At 42.3% G+C, this 20,812-nt stretch overlaps 1 protein-coding gene and 1 long non-coding RNA gene across 2 annotated transcripts in view; both read left to right on the top strand.

The window, feature by feature from the left end:
• The window catches only part of ranbp2 (RAN binding protein 2), a 213,404-nt gene that overhangs the window by 47,691 nt on the left and 144,901 nt on the right, over positions 1–20,812 (top strand). The gene's annotated exons all lie outside the window — the stretch shown is intronic.
• The window catches only part of LOC132134236 (uncharacterized), a 31,270-nt gene continuing 29,445 nt past the window's right edge, over positions 18,988–20,812 (top strand). The window contains exon 1 of the long non-coding RNA XR_009429429.1: positions 18,988–19,648. This is a non-coding gene — a long non-coding RNA (uncharacterized LOC132134236). The remainder of the gene's footprint in view (positions 19,649–20,812) is intronic.

Raw genomic sequence — 20,812 nt, 5'->3', positions numbered from 1 at the left:
GATCAAGATGATGAAATCTATAAAACTGAGGAAAATTACAATATTCAGTTTGAGCCTGAGGGGCAGGGCAAGGTGGAACAGCTGGCAGTTCGATTTAAACAGCAGGAAACCGCAAATGCTTTCAATGAAATCTTCGAAGATGCAAAGACTGCACAAGAAAAAGACACTCTCCTGTTATCTGCGAGAGTACCTGACTCTACATGGGAGATGCTTTGTGGCAATGCTGCAGTTGCTGTACTTGAGGAAACAACAAAAGAACGCACTGGACTCTCTGAAGAAAGCAGTCCTAAACTGGATCAGACACCTCAAAGCACCAAGAATGTGGTCTCATCCCCAAAGTTAGTCTTTGGTTCAGACAAGATTTTTGGAAGCCCTTCGCCATCAAAAGACAAATCTCTGGTTGTGATTTCTAGTTCAGAAGAAGAGGAAGCGGGTGCCTCGAGACTGAAAACCTCTGGACCAGCAGTGACCAGCCAGTCATCAGTTGAGACTTCTTCCAGCATGCCAACAAGTAAGCTATGTACCTCTGTAAATCTGTACATCTCTGTTTCGATCTTTAGGTTCATTAGGTGACTGTCTTCAGAAATGTTTTTTGTTATGCAGGTTGAAAATCTCTTCAAATTGTGATAGCAATCATTAAGTTAAGTGATCTAAATGTATTAATATGTATTTATATATTCTGCGGAAGGCGTAGGACAAAGAAATGTTCTTCCAAACAAAATGCTTGTTACAAGCGTATTTATTGACTTTCCTAACTGCCTGTTATCATATGGATTTGCATACTTCTGCGCACCCAGTTCATGCAGAAAGGGAATGTCATCTGCGCATGAGAATGGCAGGCAAACATCAACAACCTGATCTTCCTTTCTGGTATTGTTGTATTTTTACTAAATGTGCTATAACGTTTTCTCACTGGTAAATGACACATGATGTATTATAAAAATATTGTATCTGGTCGTCTGGTGCGTGTGCATATATGCCTTCAGGGGATGTAGCTATGGACGGCGATTTGTAGGGAGGATGGGACATTTGCTTTCAGTGCTAATAGGCTAAAGTTAGTATTTTCCAAGATCTCCTGCTTCACCTTTTAAGTAGTCCTAAAGATTATGATTAGCTGCTTCTGGTGTGTTTAACCAAGGTTGGAGCTAGCATTTGCAAAACTGCATTTTTCCATCTCAAAAATATATCTAAATTACGGCCTATGCTCTCAATGTCAAATGCAGAAATGTTAATCCATGCATTTATGACCTCAAGGTTAGATTATTGTAATGCTTTATAGGGTGGTTGTTCTACACGCTTAGTAAACAAACTACAGCTAGTCCAAAATGCAGCAGCAAGAGTTCTTACTAGAACCAGGAAGTATGACCATATTAGCCCGGTCCTGTCAACGCTGCACTGGCTCCCTATCAAACATCGTATAGATTTTAAAATATTGCTTATTACTTATAAAGCCCTGAATGGTTTAGCACCTCAGTATTTGAATGAGCTCCTTTTACATTATAATCCTCTACGTCCGCTACGTTCTCAAAACTCAGGCAATTTGATAATACCTAGAATATCAAAATCAACTGCGGGCGGCAGATCCTTTTCCTATTTGGCGCCTAAACTCTGGAATAACCTACCTAACATTGTTCGGGAGGCAGACACACTCTTGCAGTTTAAATCTAGATTAAAGACCCATCTCTTTAACCTGGCATACACATAACATACTAATATGCTTTTAATATCCAAATCCGTTAAAGGATTTTTAGGCTGCATTAATTAGGTAAACCGGAACCGGAAACACTTCCCATAACACCCTATGTACTTGCTACATCATTAGAAGAATGGCATCTACGCTAATATTTGTCTGTTTCTCTCTTGTTCCGAGGTCACCGTAGCAACCAAATCCAGTCTGTATCCAGATCAGAGGGTCACTGCAGTCACCCGGATCCAGTACGTATCCAGACCAGATGGTGGATCAGCACCTAGAAAGGACCTCTACATCCCTGAAAGACAGTGGAGACCAGGACAACTAGAGCCCCAGATACAGATCCCCTGTAAAGACCTTGTCTCAGAGGACCACCAGGACAAGACCACAGGAGACAGATGATTCTTCTGCACGATCTGACTTTGCTGCAGCCTGGAATTGAACTACTGGTTTCGTCTGGTAAGAGGAGAACTGCCCCCCCCAACTGAGCCTGGTTTCTCCCAAGGTTTTTTTTCTCCATTCTGTCACCGATGGAGTTTCGGTTCCTTGCCGCTGTCGCCTATGGCTTGCTTAGTTGGGGTCACTTCATCTACAGCGATATCGTTGACTTGATTGCAAATAAATGCACAGACACTATTTAATTGAACAGAGATGACATAACTGAATTCAATGATGAACTGCCTTTAACTATCATTTTGCATTATTGACACACTGTTTTCCTAATGAATGTTGTTCAGTTGCTTTGACGCAATGTATTTTGTTTAAAGCGCTATATAAATAAAGGTGACTTTGACTTTGACTAAGTGCATCTCCAGATAAGGTTCTGTTTACTGTCAGCATTCTACGCATTCTTATTGTACAGGTTATTGGTGTATGTGTTTTCCAAATAAGTATTTCTGTCATATATGGAGTGATTTTCATCCACTCAGTTCCTTATTCCTGCAACAAAATAGCAAAAGATTTACTGACATGACTGGCATGATCCAAGCACCCTAATGTGAAAAACCAACATTACTTCTCTGTTCTCAGTCCAAATATTTATATGATTTAATATCTGCTAACTTCTAGCTCTCTCTTTGAAACTTCAGTAAAAATTATAAAAAGGTGTCCCAGTGACTTCAGTGTCCTTCAGTTACTCTTCAGTGAGTGTCTTGTAAAATCAAGTCAAGTCAAGTCACCTTTAACTATATAGCGCTTTAAGCAAAGTACATTGCGTCAAAGCAACTAAACAACATTCATTAGGAAAACAGTGTGTCAATAATGCAAAATGATAGTTAAAGGCAGTTCATCATTGAATTCAGTGATGTCATCTCTGTTCAGTTTAAATAGTGTCTGTGCATTTATTTTCAATCAAGTCAACGATATCGCTGTAGATGAAGTGTCCCCAACTAAGCAAGCCAGAGGCGACAGCGGCAAGGAACCGAAACTCCATCGGTGACAGAATGGAGAAAAAAACCTTGGGAGAAACCAGGCTCAGTTGGGGGGCCAGTTCTCCTCTTACCAGACGAAACCAGTAGTTCAATTCCAGGCTGCAGCAAAGTCAGATTGTGCAGAAGAATCATCTGTTTCCTGTGGTCTTGTCCTGGCGGTCATCTGAGACAAGGTCTTTACAGGGGATCTGTATCTGGGGCTCTAGTTGTCCTGGTCTCCGCTGTCTTTCAGGGATGTAGAGGTCCTTTCTAGGTGCTGATACCATCTGGTCTGGATACAGACTGGATCCGGGTGACTGCAGTGACCCTCTGATCTGGATACAGACTGGATCTGGTGGCTACGGTGACCTCGGAATAAGAGAGAAACAGACTAATATTAGCGTAAAAATCCTTTAACGGATTTGGATATTAAAAGCATATTAGTATGTTATGTGTAAGCTAGGTTAAAGAGATGGGTATTTAATTCTAGATTTAAACTGCAAGAGTGTGTCTGCCTCCCGAACAATGTTAGGTAGGTTATTCCAGAGTTTAGGCACCAAATAGCAAAAGGATCTGCCGCCCGCAGCTGATTTTGATATTCTAGGTATTATCAAATTGCCTGAGTTTTGAGAATGTAGCGGACGTAGAGGACTATAATGTAAAAGGAGCTCATTTAAATACTGAGGTGCTAAACCATTCAGGGCTTTATAAGTAATAAACAATATTTTAAAATCTATATGATGTTTGATAGGGAGCCAGTGCAGTGTTGACAGGACCGGGCTAATATGGTCATACTTCCTGGTTCTAGTAAGAACTCTTCCTGCTGCATTTTGGACAAGCTGTAGTTTGTGAGAGCATAGGTCATAATTTAGATATATTTTTGATATGGAAAAATGCAGTTTTACAAATGCTAGAAACATGGCTTTCTAAGGAAAGATTGCGATCAAATAGCACACCTAGATTCCTAACAGATGACGAAGAATTGACAGAGCAACCATCAAGTCTTTGACAGTGTTCTAGGTTATTACATGAAGAGTTCTTAGGTCCTATAATTAACACCTCTGTTTTTTTCAGAATTTAGCAGTAAGAAATTACTCGCCATCCAGTTTTTTTATATCGACTATGCATTCCATTAGTTTTTCAAATTGGTGTGTTTCACCGGGCCGCGAAGATATATAGAGCTGAGTATCATCAGTATAACAGTGAAAGCTAACACCATGTTTTCTGATGATATCTCCCAAGGGTAACATATAAAGAGTGAAGAGTAGTGGCCCTAGTACTGAGCCTTGAGGTACTCCATACTGCACTTGTGATCGATATGATACATCTTCATTCACTGCTACGAACTGATGGTGGTCCTATAAGTACATTTTAAACCATGCTAATGCACTTCCATTAATGCCAACAAAGTGTTCAAGTCTATGCAAAAGAATGCTGTGGTCAATTGTGTCAAATGCACTAAGATCCAATAAAACTAATAGAGAGATACAACCACGATCAGATGATAAGAGCAGGTCATTTGTAACTCTAAGGAGAGCAGTCTCAGTACTATGATATGGTCTAAATCCTGACTGGAAATCCTCACATATACCATTTTTCTCTAAGAAGGAATATAATTGTGAGGATACCACCTTTTCTAGTATCTTGGACAGAAAAGGGAGATTTGAGATTGGTCTATAATTAACTAGTTCTTTGGGTTCAAGTTGTGTTTTTTTGATGAGAGGGTTAATAACAGCCAGTTTGAAGGTTTTGGGGACATATCCTGATGACAATGAGGAATTAATAATAGTCAGAAGAGGATATATGACTTCTGAAAGCACCTATTTTAGGAACTTAGATGGTATAGGGTCTAACATACATGTCGTTGGTTTAGATGATTTAACAAGTTTATACAATTCTTCCTCTCCTATAGTAGAGAGTGAGTGGAACTGTTCCTCAGGGGGTCTATAATCCACTGTCTGATGCGATACTGTAGCTGACGGCGGAATGGTTGCAATTATATCTCTTATAGTATCAATTTTAGAAGTAAAGTAGTTCATAAAGTCATTACTGCTGTGATGTTGGGAAATGTCAACACTTGTTGGGGCTTTATTTTTCGTTAATTTAGCCACTGTATTGAATAAATACCTGGGGTTATGTTTGTTTTCTTCCAAAAGAGAAGAAAAGTAATCGGATCTAGCAGTTTTTAATGCTTTTCTGTAGGATAGGTTACTTTCCCGCCAAGCAATACGAAATAACTCTAGTTTTGTTTTCCTCCAGCTGCGCTCCATTCTTCGGGCTGCTCTCTTTAGGGTGCAAGTATGCTCATTATACTATGGTGTCATACTGGTTTCCTTAACCTTCCTTAAGCGTAAAGGAGCAACTGTATTTAAAATGCTAGAAAAGAGAGAGTCCATAGTTTCTGTTACATCATCAAGTTGTTCTGAGGTTTTGGATATGCTAAGGAATTTGGATACATCAGGAAGATAACTTAAAAAGCAGTCTTTTGTGGTAGAAGTGATGGTTCTTCCATACTTGTAACAAGAAGTAGAATTTACAATTTTGGCTATACGAAGTTTGCACAAAACTAAATAATGATCTGAGATATCATCGCTTGGCTGCATAATTTCAACACTATCAACATCAATTCCACATCACAGTATTAAATCTAGAGTATGGTTTCGACAATGAGTAGGTCCTGAAACGTGTTGTCTAACCCCAATAGAGTTCAGAATGTCTATAAATGCTGATCTCAATGCATCATTTTCATTATCAACATGGATATTAAAATCACCAACTATTGAAATTTTATCTGCAGCCAGAACTAACTTGGATGTAAAATCACCAAACTCTTTAATAAAGTCTGTATGGTGCCCTGGTGGCCTGTATACAGTAGCCAGTACAAACATAACAGGGCATTTATCATTAACATTTGTTTCTCTGGATTGAATCAACACCTCCCCCTTTGCCTTTTAGATGCGGCTCATGTTTATAACAGTAATCTTGGGGGGTGGACTCATTTAATATAATGTAATCACCAGGTTTTAGCCAGGTTTCAGTCAAACAGAGCACATCTAGATTATGATCAGTCATATTATTTACCAAAATTGTTTTCGTAGAAAGGGATCTGATACTCAATAAGCCAAGCTTTATCATTTGTTTATCCGTATTGCATCTGTGTTTTATTTGTTGAACCTCAATTAAATTGTTCTTAACTTCTTAACTTTGTTTGGACTTTTTTTGTATTTTCTAGTTCGTGGAACAGACACAGTCTCTATAGTGTGATATCTAGGTGGAAGAGTCTCTATGTGCTGAAAATTAACTGACCTCTGTGACGTGAGGCAGCTAGCAGACCGTCGGTTTAGCCAGTCTGTCTACTTCCTGACCTGGGCCCCAGTTAGTCAAGTATAAACACTAAAACTATTTGTCATATTTCTAGAGAGAAGAGTGGCGCCACCCCAGGAGGAATGAAGACTATCTCTTTCAACAGGTCAGGTCTGCCCCAAAAGCTTGTCCAATTGTCTATGAAACCTATGTTATTCTGTGGCCACCACTTAGACATCCAGCCATTGAGTGATGACAATCTGCTATGCATCTCGTCACCACGGTAAGCAGGGAGGGGACCAGAGCATATTACATTGTCTGACATAGTGCTTGCAAGTTCACACACCTCTTTAATGTTATTTTTAGTGATCTCCGACTGGCGAAGTTCATTAGCGCCGGCATGAATAACAATCTTACTGTATTTACGTTTAGCATTAGCCAGCACTTTTAAATTTGCCAAGATGTCAGGCGCTCTGGCTCTGGTAAACATTTGACTATGGTGGCTGGTGTCTCTATATTCACGTTCCGTACAATAGAATCACCAATAACTAGAGCACTTTCATCAGGTTTCTCAGTGGGTGCATCACTGAGTGGGGAGAACCTGTTTAATGTTTTGATCGGAACAGAAGAGTGGTGTTTTGACGACTATGCTGCCTTGTGATTTCCTCTCTTTAAATATGACACCAGCAGCTGTCATTACAGGAATTTGCCCTTCCAATTGTATCTATCTTAGCTATGTAGTTACAATACAAGCATTTTGTTTCTACTATATATAGTACAGTACATGTACTGTAATATGCCTCATATTCGATCCTCTCTCAGACAGCAGAATGCTGAAACTGTTATTCATGCCTTCATCACATCTCAACTAGAGTTAGAACGAGTGGATTTTCTGATGGATTTGAATTGTCGACTATTGTGCATGTCTCTGAAAATTTCATTGATGAATGACTGAAAGACAGAAGGAATATTGACAATGCTGATGGGCATAACCTGGTATTCATAGTGCCCAGTGCTTGTGGAGAAGGCCGTTTTTCACTTGTCTCCCTCTTGAATGCAAATGAAATTATATGTGCAAAGACCACTATCCTTCTTCATGAAGAAGAAGCCCACTGAGGCTGGGGAGCTAGAATATTGAATAAAGTCCTTAGCCAGTTCCTCCCTGATATAGTCATTAATTGCCTCAGATTCGGGTGACAGGGGAAATATACTGACCTTAGGAGGGATCTAGCAGACAGGAGATCAATAGCGCAGTCTGAATGTCTGTGTGGGGGTATCTCGGAGGCCTTGGTCTTGCTGAAAGACTCACACAGATCATGGTAAACAGTAGGCAGCTCAGGGATGATTGTCTCTTTAACAGAAACAGTTCAGAGGGGAAGTAGAGTGAAGGCAGGAATACAACAAGGAAAGCAGACCTTATTCCAATGAGTAATCTGAGCCTCTCGCCATGAGGTGGTTGGGTTATGGTGTCAAAGCCAAGACAGTCCAAGGATGATCATTGCGTGAGAATTTAGAGATGATATAGAACTGGTTTCTTGATGTAGAGATCCTGACGTCTTGGTGAGTACTGTGGTGAGGTGAGTTATTTTCCCATTTCCTATGGGTCGACTGTCTAATGTCGACTGTCAAAGGAGAAATACACTTAATTAGTGTAATACAATGTTTCTTGGCAAAATCCAGAGACATTAAGTCTCCCGCAGCTCCAGAGTCCAACACTGACACAGTCTCTTTGGAGAGAGTGATGGTTACAGGAACCATTACACAATTATCAGCATTAAGGGCTAAAATAGGTACACTCACCCGGACTGAAGGGGCATGGCAGAATCGGGATGGACAGGATGCAATCATGTGGCCAGACTCGCCGCAGTAGAGGCACAGCCGTAAGTTTGATGTGACTCTCTCCTCCAATGAGATGTTGTAGGTATCAGCTTGCATGGGTTTGAAATAGTCACAGACTACTGCTGTTGAGACTCATGGTGGAGGGAAATGTGTTTTGAGGAGATTATCTATCTGGATTGTGAGCTCAATAAATTGGTCTAGAGTTCTCCACTCGTCTCTGCATGCTAAGTCAGTCTGTAGATCATGATTTAAGCCTCTTTGAAACGGTACCTTCAGGGTATCCTCTAGTCGTCTGAGCAGTGAGGGTAAGATATAATTCTGAGAGCATATTCTGTAGTGGATCTCCTCGCTTGGGTTAACACCAGCAAATGTTGTCCACATACTTGCCATCCATCAAGTGACCGAAGACCTCCTGAAAACATTGAAGAAAAACCTCAAACATGGGAAATGTTGAGTTGCTATCTTTCCACATTGCAGAGATCCACTCTATAGCCCTTGTCTGTAAGAGCAACAAATAGACAAACAGACAAACTTCATCAATGACAAACAGGGCAAGTTGTTGATTAACAAACATGAAGCAAAAAAACTCTTACATTGAGCTGGGTTACTGTCATATTTCTCTGGGAATGGCAAGCGGGCACTGATGAGACCATGATTGAGGTGTTTGTTTGAGGATTGGGGGGTTTGGGAGAGGAAACACACAGCACATAAAGCATCTTGACTAGTTCCTCTGTGAAAGCATTGAGTCTCTGCAGCTGATGTTGGTGAGCTGCTAGTTGAGACAACTGGATCGTGTTGTTGCGAAGTCTTCTGCAATGATTCTTCACTATGACCGGGATCCGTTTGCCACATTTTTTGGAGATGCGGCCATACAGGCACACATACAATGCACAGGCAAGGCAACAGAGCATGGCAGACAGAATCGTAAACATTAAACAGGAGTGAGGTCGGGGCAGGTGGCAATTAACCATAGAGCAGAGGTAGGCAAAGGTTTGCAGGCAGCAAACAATAACTGTTATCCAACAACGAAAGCATTAGTCCAAGAGACGGGCAGCAAGAGTTTGAAGATAATAGGCAGGCAGGGTAACAACAAAAGAATATCCAAAATACAAGAAATAAACACTGAGTAATATTCACTAGGGAAAAACAAAACTTTGCCAATGGCATTGGCGTTAGCATGCTATGGATATGAGGGGGAAAAAAGTTAAGGGTGTCAATGGTTATCAGTACCAGGTAAGGGGTTTATGGGAAATGTAGTGCAAAAAAACTATATCAAAATTCCGGTGATGAAGCCCTCTTATGGCCTGAGAGGGAGCTATGGAGGCACTCTCTGTGACAATGGCATTCTATATAAAATGAACTCTGTAGCATAGCAGAATTATCAGTTGGCTACATTTAAATCCATGCTTGAAGTGTCCTACTCTGTGCAATGTGCAGTGTTATGTGTCAAAATAACAAGGTCAGCAGGGTTTCTGCAGGATATTTTAAGCTCAAATTTAAGACTTTTTCAGACCTTTTTTAAGACCTAGTCAAATACAAGTAATACCAAATGAGCTTGGTAGGGCAATGTCTATAGTAGCATATTAAACTGTAAAATAACTTTTAAAAAGCATAATTTACAGTAGAGATACAAAGTTTTCACTAAAACAGAGATTTGAAAAATTATAAACTTCAAATTTCAGACTCTGAGGAATTTTAAGAAAGTGGATGTGTCAAAAATATTAGAGTTTATATTAATTTAAACAGTAATTATCATTAAATTGTTATATTAATTAAATGATCAAGACCAAAATGGTAGCATGTACACATTGCGTGGCTTGGCATCTCTCCAGTTTTTTCAATTTTGCTGTATTTTTCTTGCTCATCTCGGGTCTTTTCATACTGAACACCTTTGCCCTAACACCCTACACCCTTTTGGATATTGGTGAGCACTTTTCATACAGTTTTATCACCAATCTTCGAGTCATCCCTGAGATCTTCAGAAGAACCGAGGCTAAGCACTCTACCCGGCCGGGCGTAAACAATGGCGGAGGAAGCGCGGAGGTCTAAGAGCTAAGCTAAAGCTAACAAAGCTCTGGCTCTCTTTACCCAGCATTTTCCTAGCTAATGTACGACTTCACATCACCCACAGTAAGAGACTTTTGGTTTGCAATGTCATGGTTTTCACAGAAACATGGCTACACAGCGACATACCCAGTAATGCTATTGAGCTAGCCGGATGCTACACACTCTGGGCAGATGACTCTGGCAAGACAAGAGGTGGTGGATTGCGCATTTATGTTAACAAAACAAGGTTTATGTTAACACTTGGTGTACGAACACTGTCATGCCATGGAGACACTGCTCAGCTAACCTAGAGTTTCTCATGGTTAAATGTAGACCTTTTTATTTGCCGCGGGAGTTCACTTCCACCATTATAACTGCTTTATATATTCCACCAGATTCTAATGACAAGCTTGCTTTGAACGAACTTCATGCAACCATTAGTAAACAACAGACTGCCCTCCCGGAGGCTGTTTTTATTGTCACGGGTGATTTTAATCACTCCAAATTAAAGACAATACTCCCCAAATTCCATCAACATGTTTCCTGCCACACTAGAGGAGGGGGTCATCAAAAAGGCCAAGTACTGCTACAAGCTGAAGGTAGAGGAACACTATTCCAACTCTGACCCCCGACACATGTGGCAGGGCATCCAGGTTATCAGTGACTACAAGTCAAGCACCTCTACTCCAACGGTCACAGATGTCTCCTTCCTTAACGAGCTAAATTACTTTTATGCTCACTTCAACAGCGAAAGCAAGGAGATGGCCAGCAAGATCACACACTCAAAAGACAACCAATCCCTCAAACTCCTCCACAGATTGCTACACTGCATTGAGTAGGATTCCTACTCATGCATTCCTGGACATTCCTATTCTCAATCTGTCCCTCACCCAAGCAACTGTGCCAACATGCTTTAAGTCCACATCCATTGTGCCAGTGCCGAAACACTCCTCCCCAGTGTGCCTAAATGTCTAGTGCCCTAAAGACTGCCTCCCACCCACACTGGACCCACACCAATTTCCCAACCGTAGAAATAGGAACACAGAGGATGCAGTATGCACAGTGCTGCTTTCTGCACTCACACACTTTGACAATGACAACACATATGTAAGGATGTTGTTTGTTGACTTAAGCTCAGCATTTAACACTGTCATTCACTCCAAACTGACCACAAAACTTGGAGACCTGGACATTAACACCTCCCTCTGCAACTGGATTATAGACTTTCTGACCAACAGACCTCAGTGTGTTAGGTCAGGCCACACCTGCTCCACCACCATCAGACTCAACACCGGCGTAACACAGGGCTGTGTGCTGAGCCCATTCCTCTACTTCCTTTTTCACCAACAGCTGCAAGCCTGTGGATGGATCCAACTCCATCGTTAAGTTTGCAGATGACACCACAGTGATTGACCTCATCATAGACAATGATGAGACTGCCTACAGGGAAGAGGTACATTAGCCGGCTGCATGGTGCCCTGACAATAACCTGCTCCTTAACACCAGTAAGATAAAGCCATCCTGGTGAACTTTTACCGGTGTGCGATCAAGAGCATCCTGACCAGTTGTATCACAGTCTGGTATGAGAACTGTTCAGTTGCTGACTGCAAGGCACTGCAGAGGGTGATGAAAACCACCAACGCATCACAGGGACACAACTTCCTGCTATTGAGGACATCCAGAGAAAATGCTGTCTACATCGAGCTCACAGCATTCTCTCATCCTGACCATAAACAGTTTAACCTCCCGTCCTCCGCGAGACGCTTTAGGAGTCTCCGGACAAGGACCAGCAGATTCAGGAACAGCTTTTTCCCTACAGCTGTCTCCTCACCGAATTCTGCCTTCTGACACAGCCCCCCAACACCAAACACACAGACTCCTCACCCCTCCATATCACTACATCACTACATCTGGTTTATGAGCAAACAAAACAGTTCACTTGTTATTACTTGCACTAGTGTCTGTTCATCCCAGAATATTGAATGATCCATTTTCACACTGGAACATTTTATATTTTCTATGCACTTTTTTTTACTGTCCATTGCACTAGTGCAAATGATGTTCATATGCTTATAGTTTCTGTTTATAGTGTACATACAATTATATAATCCATCTGTATATTATATTCATTCTACACCTATCTGTATATCATGCTGATAGTATTTAAAATCTGTAAATTATTTCCATAATACTGCCTTATTTGTATATTTATTGTACATTTGTAAAATATTGTAGACCTTGTATATCCTGTACTTACTGCTTATTGCACTTCTGGTTAGATGCTAACTGCATTTCGTTGCCTTGTACCTTACATGTGCAATGACAATAAAATCTAATCTAATCTAATAACAAATAAATATATTTACATTTTTGTATTTCTATAGTGCATTATCGTCTTTTTGATCCACCAGTTAATATTTACAGGTAAGCATTTAAAAAACATGACATTTCACTTTGTTCAAAACACAAACAGGCTTATTGAAAATTCACATTCATTATCTGCCAACGGGGGGGGGGGGGGGATTTCAGAACAGCAGAAATAATGGAGCAGCACAGCACTGGGCTAGTTTGAAAGTGTTTATTTTATAAAGTCATAGCTTTTGGAAATTTAATCATCACATTAGGCCATATTGCAATTTCTTTTTTTTTTACTTTCATGACTTTCTTGTACAATTTCAGACTATTTATGGCCTTAAATTCAGTACAACTTAATTTAAGTTTTAAGGACCTGCGGGATCCCTGGTCAGTGAATCCGCCTCTAGAGCCAACTCTTGCACTGTTTGACAGTGTGGACCCTTCTAAACTGCTCAAGTAATGGACACAACCCAGAAAAACTATCTGCAATGTTGCAAATCAGCTCAAAGGGGAAATATTAATAATTAGTAGTAACTAGTTATGAGTAATTTAACATATTTAGATATTTATAATTTATAAATATCTAGATATATATTTAATTATAAATATTTAGAAGTATTTACTTGACCTCTCAGTGTCAACTGTCTGTCAATTCTAAGAACGTTATTTTCCTAGTTAAGGAAAATAACTTTCTTACTGTACAATACTACTCAGAGCATGTAACAAAAATCTGCATGATTAGGGACTTCAGTTATGAGCAAACAATGAACAACCTCAAGTGTGTTACAAGTAAGACTTTTAACTACAAAAGCACTTAACTAGTCGAACACACACACACACACTAGATACACAGGAATGGTACCTTTTGGAGGGAAGATTTACAACTCTTTGTTTCTAGTATAGTGTCTTGCATATGAAATTAGATTGGGGGGTTCAAGAGAAGAATCTTAAAAAACGAACTAGTGTTATCAGATATTGTGCCTTTGGTTGCTATGGAACCAGAGGCCCATTCTGCCTTTTTTGAGGGGATAGTTGCATTTTGGGGGAAGGGTCCATAGACCCTTTTGGTTAGATGAGGAGGCATTAGATATTATTTGTTAAATATAACAAATAGTGGTGTGTCTGATTGGTCCAAATGCTACAACAAAATCCATGCCAATAAAGAGTTTACATTACATTACATTTAGTCATTTAGCAGATGCTTTTATCCAAAGTGACTTACAAATGAGGGCAATGGAAGCAATCAAAATCAACAAAAGAGCAATGATATAGTTCTATATCAAGTCTCAGTAAGCTTAACGCAGAACACGTAGCAAACGTTTTTTAAATAATATAATAAATAAAAATAGAATAGAAAAAGAATAGAGCAAGCTAGTGTTAGAGGCCTTTTTTAATAGTATCACATAAAAAGACAGATTGAATTCGAAAAATTAAAAAAGATTAGATTTTTTTTTAAGAATAGAGAGTGCTAGAGTTAGAGGGTCAAATAAAGATGGAAGAGATGTGTTTTTTTGATGATTCTTGAAGATGGCTAAGGACTCGGCTGCTCAGATTGAGTTTTGACAGGTCCTTCCACCAGGAGGGAACAGTTATTTTAAAGATGTTGTGCTTCTTTGGGATGTCACAATAAAGCGATGTTCACTTGCAGAATGTAATCTTCTTGAGGCACATAAGTCTGAAGGTATAAGGTATAAGGTATAAGTCTTATAAATTTAGGTAAAGGGGTGCAGAGCCAGTGGTGGTTTTGTAGACAAACAACAATGCCTTGAATTTTGTGAGAGCAGCTATTGGAAGCCAGTGCAAACTGATAAACAAAGGTGTGACGTGTATTGTCTTTGGCTCATTAAAAATTAATCTTGCTGCCGCGTTCTAGATTAATTGTAAAGGTTTGATAGAATTGGCTGGAAGACCTGCCAAGAGGGCATTGCAATAGTCCAGCCTGGACAGAACAAGAGCTTGAACAAGGAGTTGTGCAGCATGATCCGAAAGAAAGGGTCTGATCTTCTTGATGTTGAATAAAGCAAATCTGCAGGACCAAGTTGAGTTGTGTCCAATACAATGGTCATCCTCTAATCTTAACTAGATTACTGTAAATCAATTCTTTATAGAATTTCAGATTAAAATATCAACGATTTCGATGTTTTTAAATCTCTCCAGCTCGCTTAATCACTCACAAATAAGAACAAGCACATTACCCCAATCCTCAATCACCTTCACTGGCTTCCGGTTATTGAGTATAACTTACCGACTTCGGCTTTGTACTCCCATTCACTCAAAGTGTCATGGAACCCCAGTTTCTGCACTGGTCTTTCACACCTTAGATCTGAAAAAGACTCAAGAAATGGGCCTGTAAATCGGAAGAGGGAAGGGAAGGGAAGAGGGGAGTAAACAGCCAATAAAACACTACAACCTCATGCATAATACAGCACAGTGATTGGATCATAAGAGTTCGTTCTTATGAATAATACTGAGAATTGTCACGTTCGGTGTTACAGGAAACACAAGAGAGGGAACCAACTGCAGGTAAGTCCTTTATTTAAGGGGTAATCCAAATGGGTAAACTGTCCAGGCAGGGTCAAAACCAGAATATCCAAACATAACATAAACAAGACACGAAGACAAGGTAAGGCAAGGCAAGGCAAGGCAAGAAGCGACGGACGTGAATAACTATAAACATTAAACAAGGACTCCGTAACACAGACTCAGACAGACCGGGTATAAATACACAGAAGGATAATGAGGGAACAGGAGACAGGTGGGGAACAATCAAATACTAAACAGGAGGAAGGTGACCAAATAAGGGAACAGGAAGTGAAAAGGAGACAGACACCGTGAGAAAGGAGGACTTTCTTTCTCCCCAGGGCGGAGCAAAAGACCACCACGTCCTAGTGGTCAAAGCCAGAGTCCTCCAGGGCGGAGCGGAAGACCACCACAACCGTGTGGTCAGGGCGGAAGGCCCCCAGGGCGGGGCAGAACACCACCACAGCCATGTGGTCAGGACCAGAGCCCCCCAAGGCGGAGCAAACCTCCGTGCGGCCGGACCAACGGGACGACTAAACTCTGGTAAACCCCTGGTGTCCTTACTGGACTCCAGAAGATCGGTGCTGGCCTGACTCTGCTCTCGAAGATCATTGGTGACTGGCCTTTGTTCATGAAGACCATCGGTGACTGGCCTTTGTTCATGAAGACCATCGGTGACTTGCACTTGTACATGAAGATCAATGGTGACTTGCCTTTGTTCATGAAGACCATCGGTGACTGGCCTTTGTTCATGAAGACCATCGGTGACTTGCACTTGTACATGAAGATCAATGGTGACTTGCCTTTGTTCATGAAGGCCATCGGTGACTTGCACTTGTACATGAAGATTATTGTGACCTGCCTTTGTTCATGAAGATCACCGGTGACTTGACTCAGTCCTTGAAGATCACCGGTGACTTGACTCAGTCCTTGAAGATCACCGGTGACTTGACCTGACTCTGGAGGATCAGCGGTGACTGGCCCTGACTCTGGAGGATCAGCGGTGACTGGCCCTGACTCTGGAGGATCAGCGGTGACTGGCCCTGACTCTGGAGGATCAGCGGTGACTGGCCCTGACTCTGGAGGATCAGCGGTGACTGGCCCTGACTCTGGAGGATCAGCGGTGACTGGCCCTGACTCTGGAGGATCAGCGGTGACTGGCCCTGACTCTGGAGGGTCATCGGTGACTGGCCCTGACTCTGGAGGGTCATCGGTGACTGGCCCTGACTCTGGAGGGTCATCGGTGACTGGCCCTGACTCTGGAGGGTCAGCGGTGACTGGCCCTGACTCTGGAGGGTCAGCGGTGACTGGCCCTGACTCTGGAGGGTCAGCGGTGACTGGCCCTGACTCTGGAGGGTCAGCGGTGACTGGCCCTGACTCTGGAGGGTCATCGGTGACTGGCCCTGACTCTGGAGGGTCATCGGTGACTGGCCCTGACTCTGGAGGGTCATCGGTGACTGGCCCTGACTCTGGAGGGTCCACGAACACCTGACTGGACTCTGGAGAGTTCACTGGAACCTGACTCGACTCTGGAGGGTCCACTGGAACCTGACTCGACTCTGGAGGGTCCACTGGAACCTGACTCGACTCTGGAGGGTCCACTGGAACCTGACTCGACTCTGGAGGGTCCACTGGAACCTGACTCGACTCTGGAGGGTCCACTGGAACCTGACTCGACTCTGGAGGGTCCACTGGAACCTGACTCGACTCTGGAGGGTCCACTGGAACCTGACTCGACTCTGGAGGGTCCACTGGAACCTGACTCGACTCTGGAGGGTCCACTGGATCCTTACTCGACTCTGGAGGGTCCACTGGATCCTTACTCGACTCTGGAGGGTCCACTGGATCCTTACTCGACTCTGGAGGGTCCACTGGATCCTTACTCGACTCTGGAGGGTCCACTGGATCCTTACTCGACTCTGGAGGGTCCACTGGCACCTGACTCGACTCTGGAGAGTCCACTGGCACCTGACTCGACTCTGGAGAGTCCACTGGCACCTGACTCGACTCTGGAGAGTCCACTGGCACCTGACTCGACTCTGGAGAGTCCACTGGCACCTGACTCGACTCTGGAGAGTCCACTGGCACCTGACTCGACTCTGGAGAGTTCACTGGCACCTGACTCGACTCTGGAGAGTTCACTGGCACCTGACTCGACTCTGGAGGGTCAACTGGCACCTGACTCGACTCTGGAGGGTCAACTGGCACCTGAATCGACTCCAGAGGGTCAGCTGAGACTCTCATCCTGTGCAGCGGCGCTGGGCAAGCAGCCATCTTGGGCCATGACTCTGGACAGGCGGCCATCTTGTACTGTGGCGCTGGGCTGGCGGCCATTTGGGGTTGTGGCGCTGGACTGGCGGCCATCTTGTACTGTGGCGCTGGACAGGTGGCCAATTTGGGCATTGGCGCTGGGTTAGCGGCCATCTTGTGCTGTGGCGCTGGACTGACGGCCATCCTGTGCTGTGGCGCTAGGCTGACGGCCATCTTGGGCTGTGGCGCTGAACCGGTCGCCAATTTGGGCATTGGCGCTGGGCTGGCGGCCATCTTGGGCTGTGGCGCTGGAACGGGGGCCAATTTGGGCATTGGCGCTGGGCTGGCGGCCATCTTGTGCTGTGGCGCTTGGCTGGTAGCCATCCTGGGCAGTGGTGCTGGACTGCCGGCCATCTTGGGTTGTGGCGCTTGGCTGGTTGCCATCCTGGGCAGTGGTGCTGGGCTGACGACCACCCCGCCGGAAGAGACAGAAGTGGCTGGGGCATCCCACCGAAGCCGATGCTGCAGGTAGTGCACGAATTCCCAGAATTCCAGTGTCTCTAACTGCGCCATCTTCTCCTGAGACACTGGATCATCCAGCCCGCCATTGAAATAGTCCTTTAGGGCCGCATCGTTGTAACCCATGCCCTCGGCCAGGGACCAGAACACCTGAGCCAGGGCCCCACTTCATTGCCCTCTTGGCGGAGGGCGATCAGCCGAAAGGTACTTGGTTCGCCGCTCCGCCATCTTGGCTGGGGAACGGAAAAACGACATACCGCTGGTTCCTAGTGTGACGGAGTCCTTCTGTCACATTCGGTGTTACAGGAAACACAGGAGAGGGAACCAATCGCAGGTAAGTCCTTTATTTAAGGGGTAATCCAAAGGGGTAAACAGTCCAGGCAGGGTCAAAACCAGAATATCCAAACATAACATAAACAAGACACGAAGACAAGGTAAGGTAAGGCAAGGCAAGGCAAGGCAAGGCAAGAAGCGACGGACGTGAATAACTATGAACATTAAACAAGGACTCCGTAACACAGACTCAGACAGACCGGGTATAAATACACAGAAGGATAATGAGGGAACAGGAGACAGGTGGGGAACAATCAATTACTAAACAGGAGGAAGGTGACCAAATAAGGGAACAGGAAGTGAAAAGGAGACAGACACCGTGAGAAAGGAGGACACCTAGTGGAAACCCAGAGAACACAACCCAGACACTGTGACAAGAATAGCTTGGAAAACTGATGACATAGACACATACTCTTCAGCCACGGCAGCCAATCACCACTACGAATAAAAGCATTTACTGTATGTCACTTTTTGTGATGTTGGTTCAGCTTTGCTGTTTGAACCTGAAGAATGATATTGCTAAAAAAACACACACACACACACACACACACACATAATAGACATAATGAGTGCTAATGTTATTTTCACTGATGTGCAACCTGTTCATATATGATAACAATAATTAATAATTCATTACATTTATATAGTGCTTTTCTAGGCACTCAAAGTGCTTTACATAGACAGGGGGTATCACCTCATCCACCACCAGTGTGCAGCATCTGATAACATCTAAAAAATAGTTTTAGGGTTTCATGACACTTTAAGATCTTGTAGTGCGGGACTTTTAGTCACCCTTGTGTGACTAATGTGTTTTTTTCATGCTGTTAAGAGGAGCAATGAGGAGATGACAGTTTAGTCACTGACATTACATACATTCTCATAAACGGCAATAAATGTTCTTTTGCTGCAAAGGACATCTCATTCTGAATCTTGCTACATAAGGACATTTGTCTTGGATTGTTTTCCGTTTTGTTTCATACAGATCAGTGTTGAACATGCCACCATTAAGCATGAAGAGCTGCTAAAAGATTAGCATACCCAAAAAAAGGAAGCTTTTTTTCATTGTCTTACCATTGTGTCAAAGTAACAAATAAATAATATTGGTATTTGATGTGGTATTTCTGCCCTAAACACAGAAAGTACCGAATAGCACTGAAACGCCCCAACCTTGGGAAGTTTCAGCAGTTACTCTCTCAACACATGATCATCATCAGTGAGCTGTATTCAGAGAGGACACACTCACTCAAACAAGCTTATCATCTGCTGAATGATGTGTGTTTTTGCTTTCCTCCTGCAGGTATGTCTTTTGGATCAGCATCTGCGGGTGACCTTTCATTTGCAGAACTCGCAAAGACTTCGGATGAATTTGCATTTGGCAAAAAAGGTGAGACTGTTTACCTGTTCACCAGTGTTTCCCACTTCACCAGATTCATTGGACAAAAGCAGCTTGAGGGCCATTTATTTGATTTCTCAGATTGTCAAATTCACTGGTCCTTCTACTGAGCTATCTTGTAGGGTGATGTTTAGTATTTTCTCATTGGAAAATAAAAACACATGGAAATGTTATTTTATATGGAGTATGTCTTCATGAATAGTCCACTTCACTTAAAGATTTCTTTCTTTTTTTTCTTTCTTTTTTTTCTGTGTGATTTATTTATAATTTTTTCACAACACACACACACACACACACAAATAAAAGGCAAAAGGAATAATAAAAATCAAAATAATAATAATAATAAAACCACATGTTGAGAGCAGTGTCCAATATTATACTGAAAAACTGTGTGTAACAATACAAACCTTAGTTGAAACAAATTAAACATTAACATACATGTTGTTGGTTTAGATGATTTAACAAGTTTATACAATTCTTCCTCTCCTATAGTAGAGAATGAGTTGAACTGTTCCTCAGGGGGTCTATAGTGCACTGTCTGATGTGATACTGTAGCTGACGGCTGAATGGTTGCAATTTTATCTCTAATAGTATCGATTTTAGAAGTAAAGTAGTTCATAAAGTCATTACTGCTGTGGTGTTGGGAAATGTAAAATGTGAAACTTGTTGAGGCTTTATTTTTCGTTAATTTAGCCACTGTATTGAATAAATACCTGGGGTTATGATTGTTTTCTTCTAAAAGAGAAGAAAAGTAATCAGATCTAGCAGTTTTTAATGTTTTTCTGTAGGATAGGTTAATTTTCCACTAAGCAATACGAAATACCTCTAGTTTTGTTTTCCTCCAGCTGCGCTCCATTTTTCGGGCTGCTCTCTTTAGGGTGCGAGTATGCTCATTATACCATGGTGTCAAACTGTTTTCCTTAACCTTCCTTAAGCGTAAAGGAGCAACTGTATTTAAAGTGCTAGAAAAGAGAGAGTCCATAGTTTCTGTTACATCATCAAGTTGTTCTGATGTTTTGGATATATGCTAAGGAATTGGGATACATCAGGAAGATAACTTACAAAGCAGTCTTTTGTGGTAGAAGTGATGGTTCTACAATACTTGTAACAAGAAATAGAATTTACAGTTTTAGCTATATGATATGCTAAATAATG

This window comes from Carassius carassius, unplaced genomic scaffold, assembly GCF_963082965.1.
Source record: "Carassius carassius unplaced genomic scaffold, fCarCar2.1 SCAFFOLD_58, whole genome shotgun sequence".
Classification (NCBI taxonomy): Eukaryota; Metazoa; Chordata; class Actinopteri; order Cypriniformes; family Cyprinidae; genus Carassius; species Carassius carassius.
Note: the sequence above shows the minus strand (reverse complement) of the source record. Positions and strands in the feature narration are given on the sequence as shown.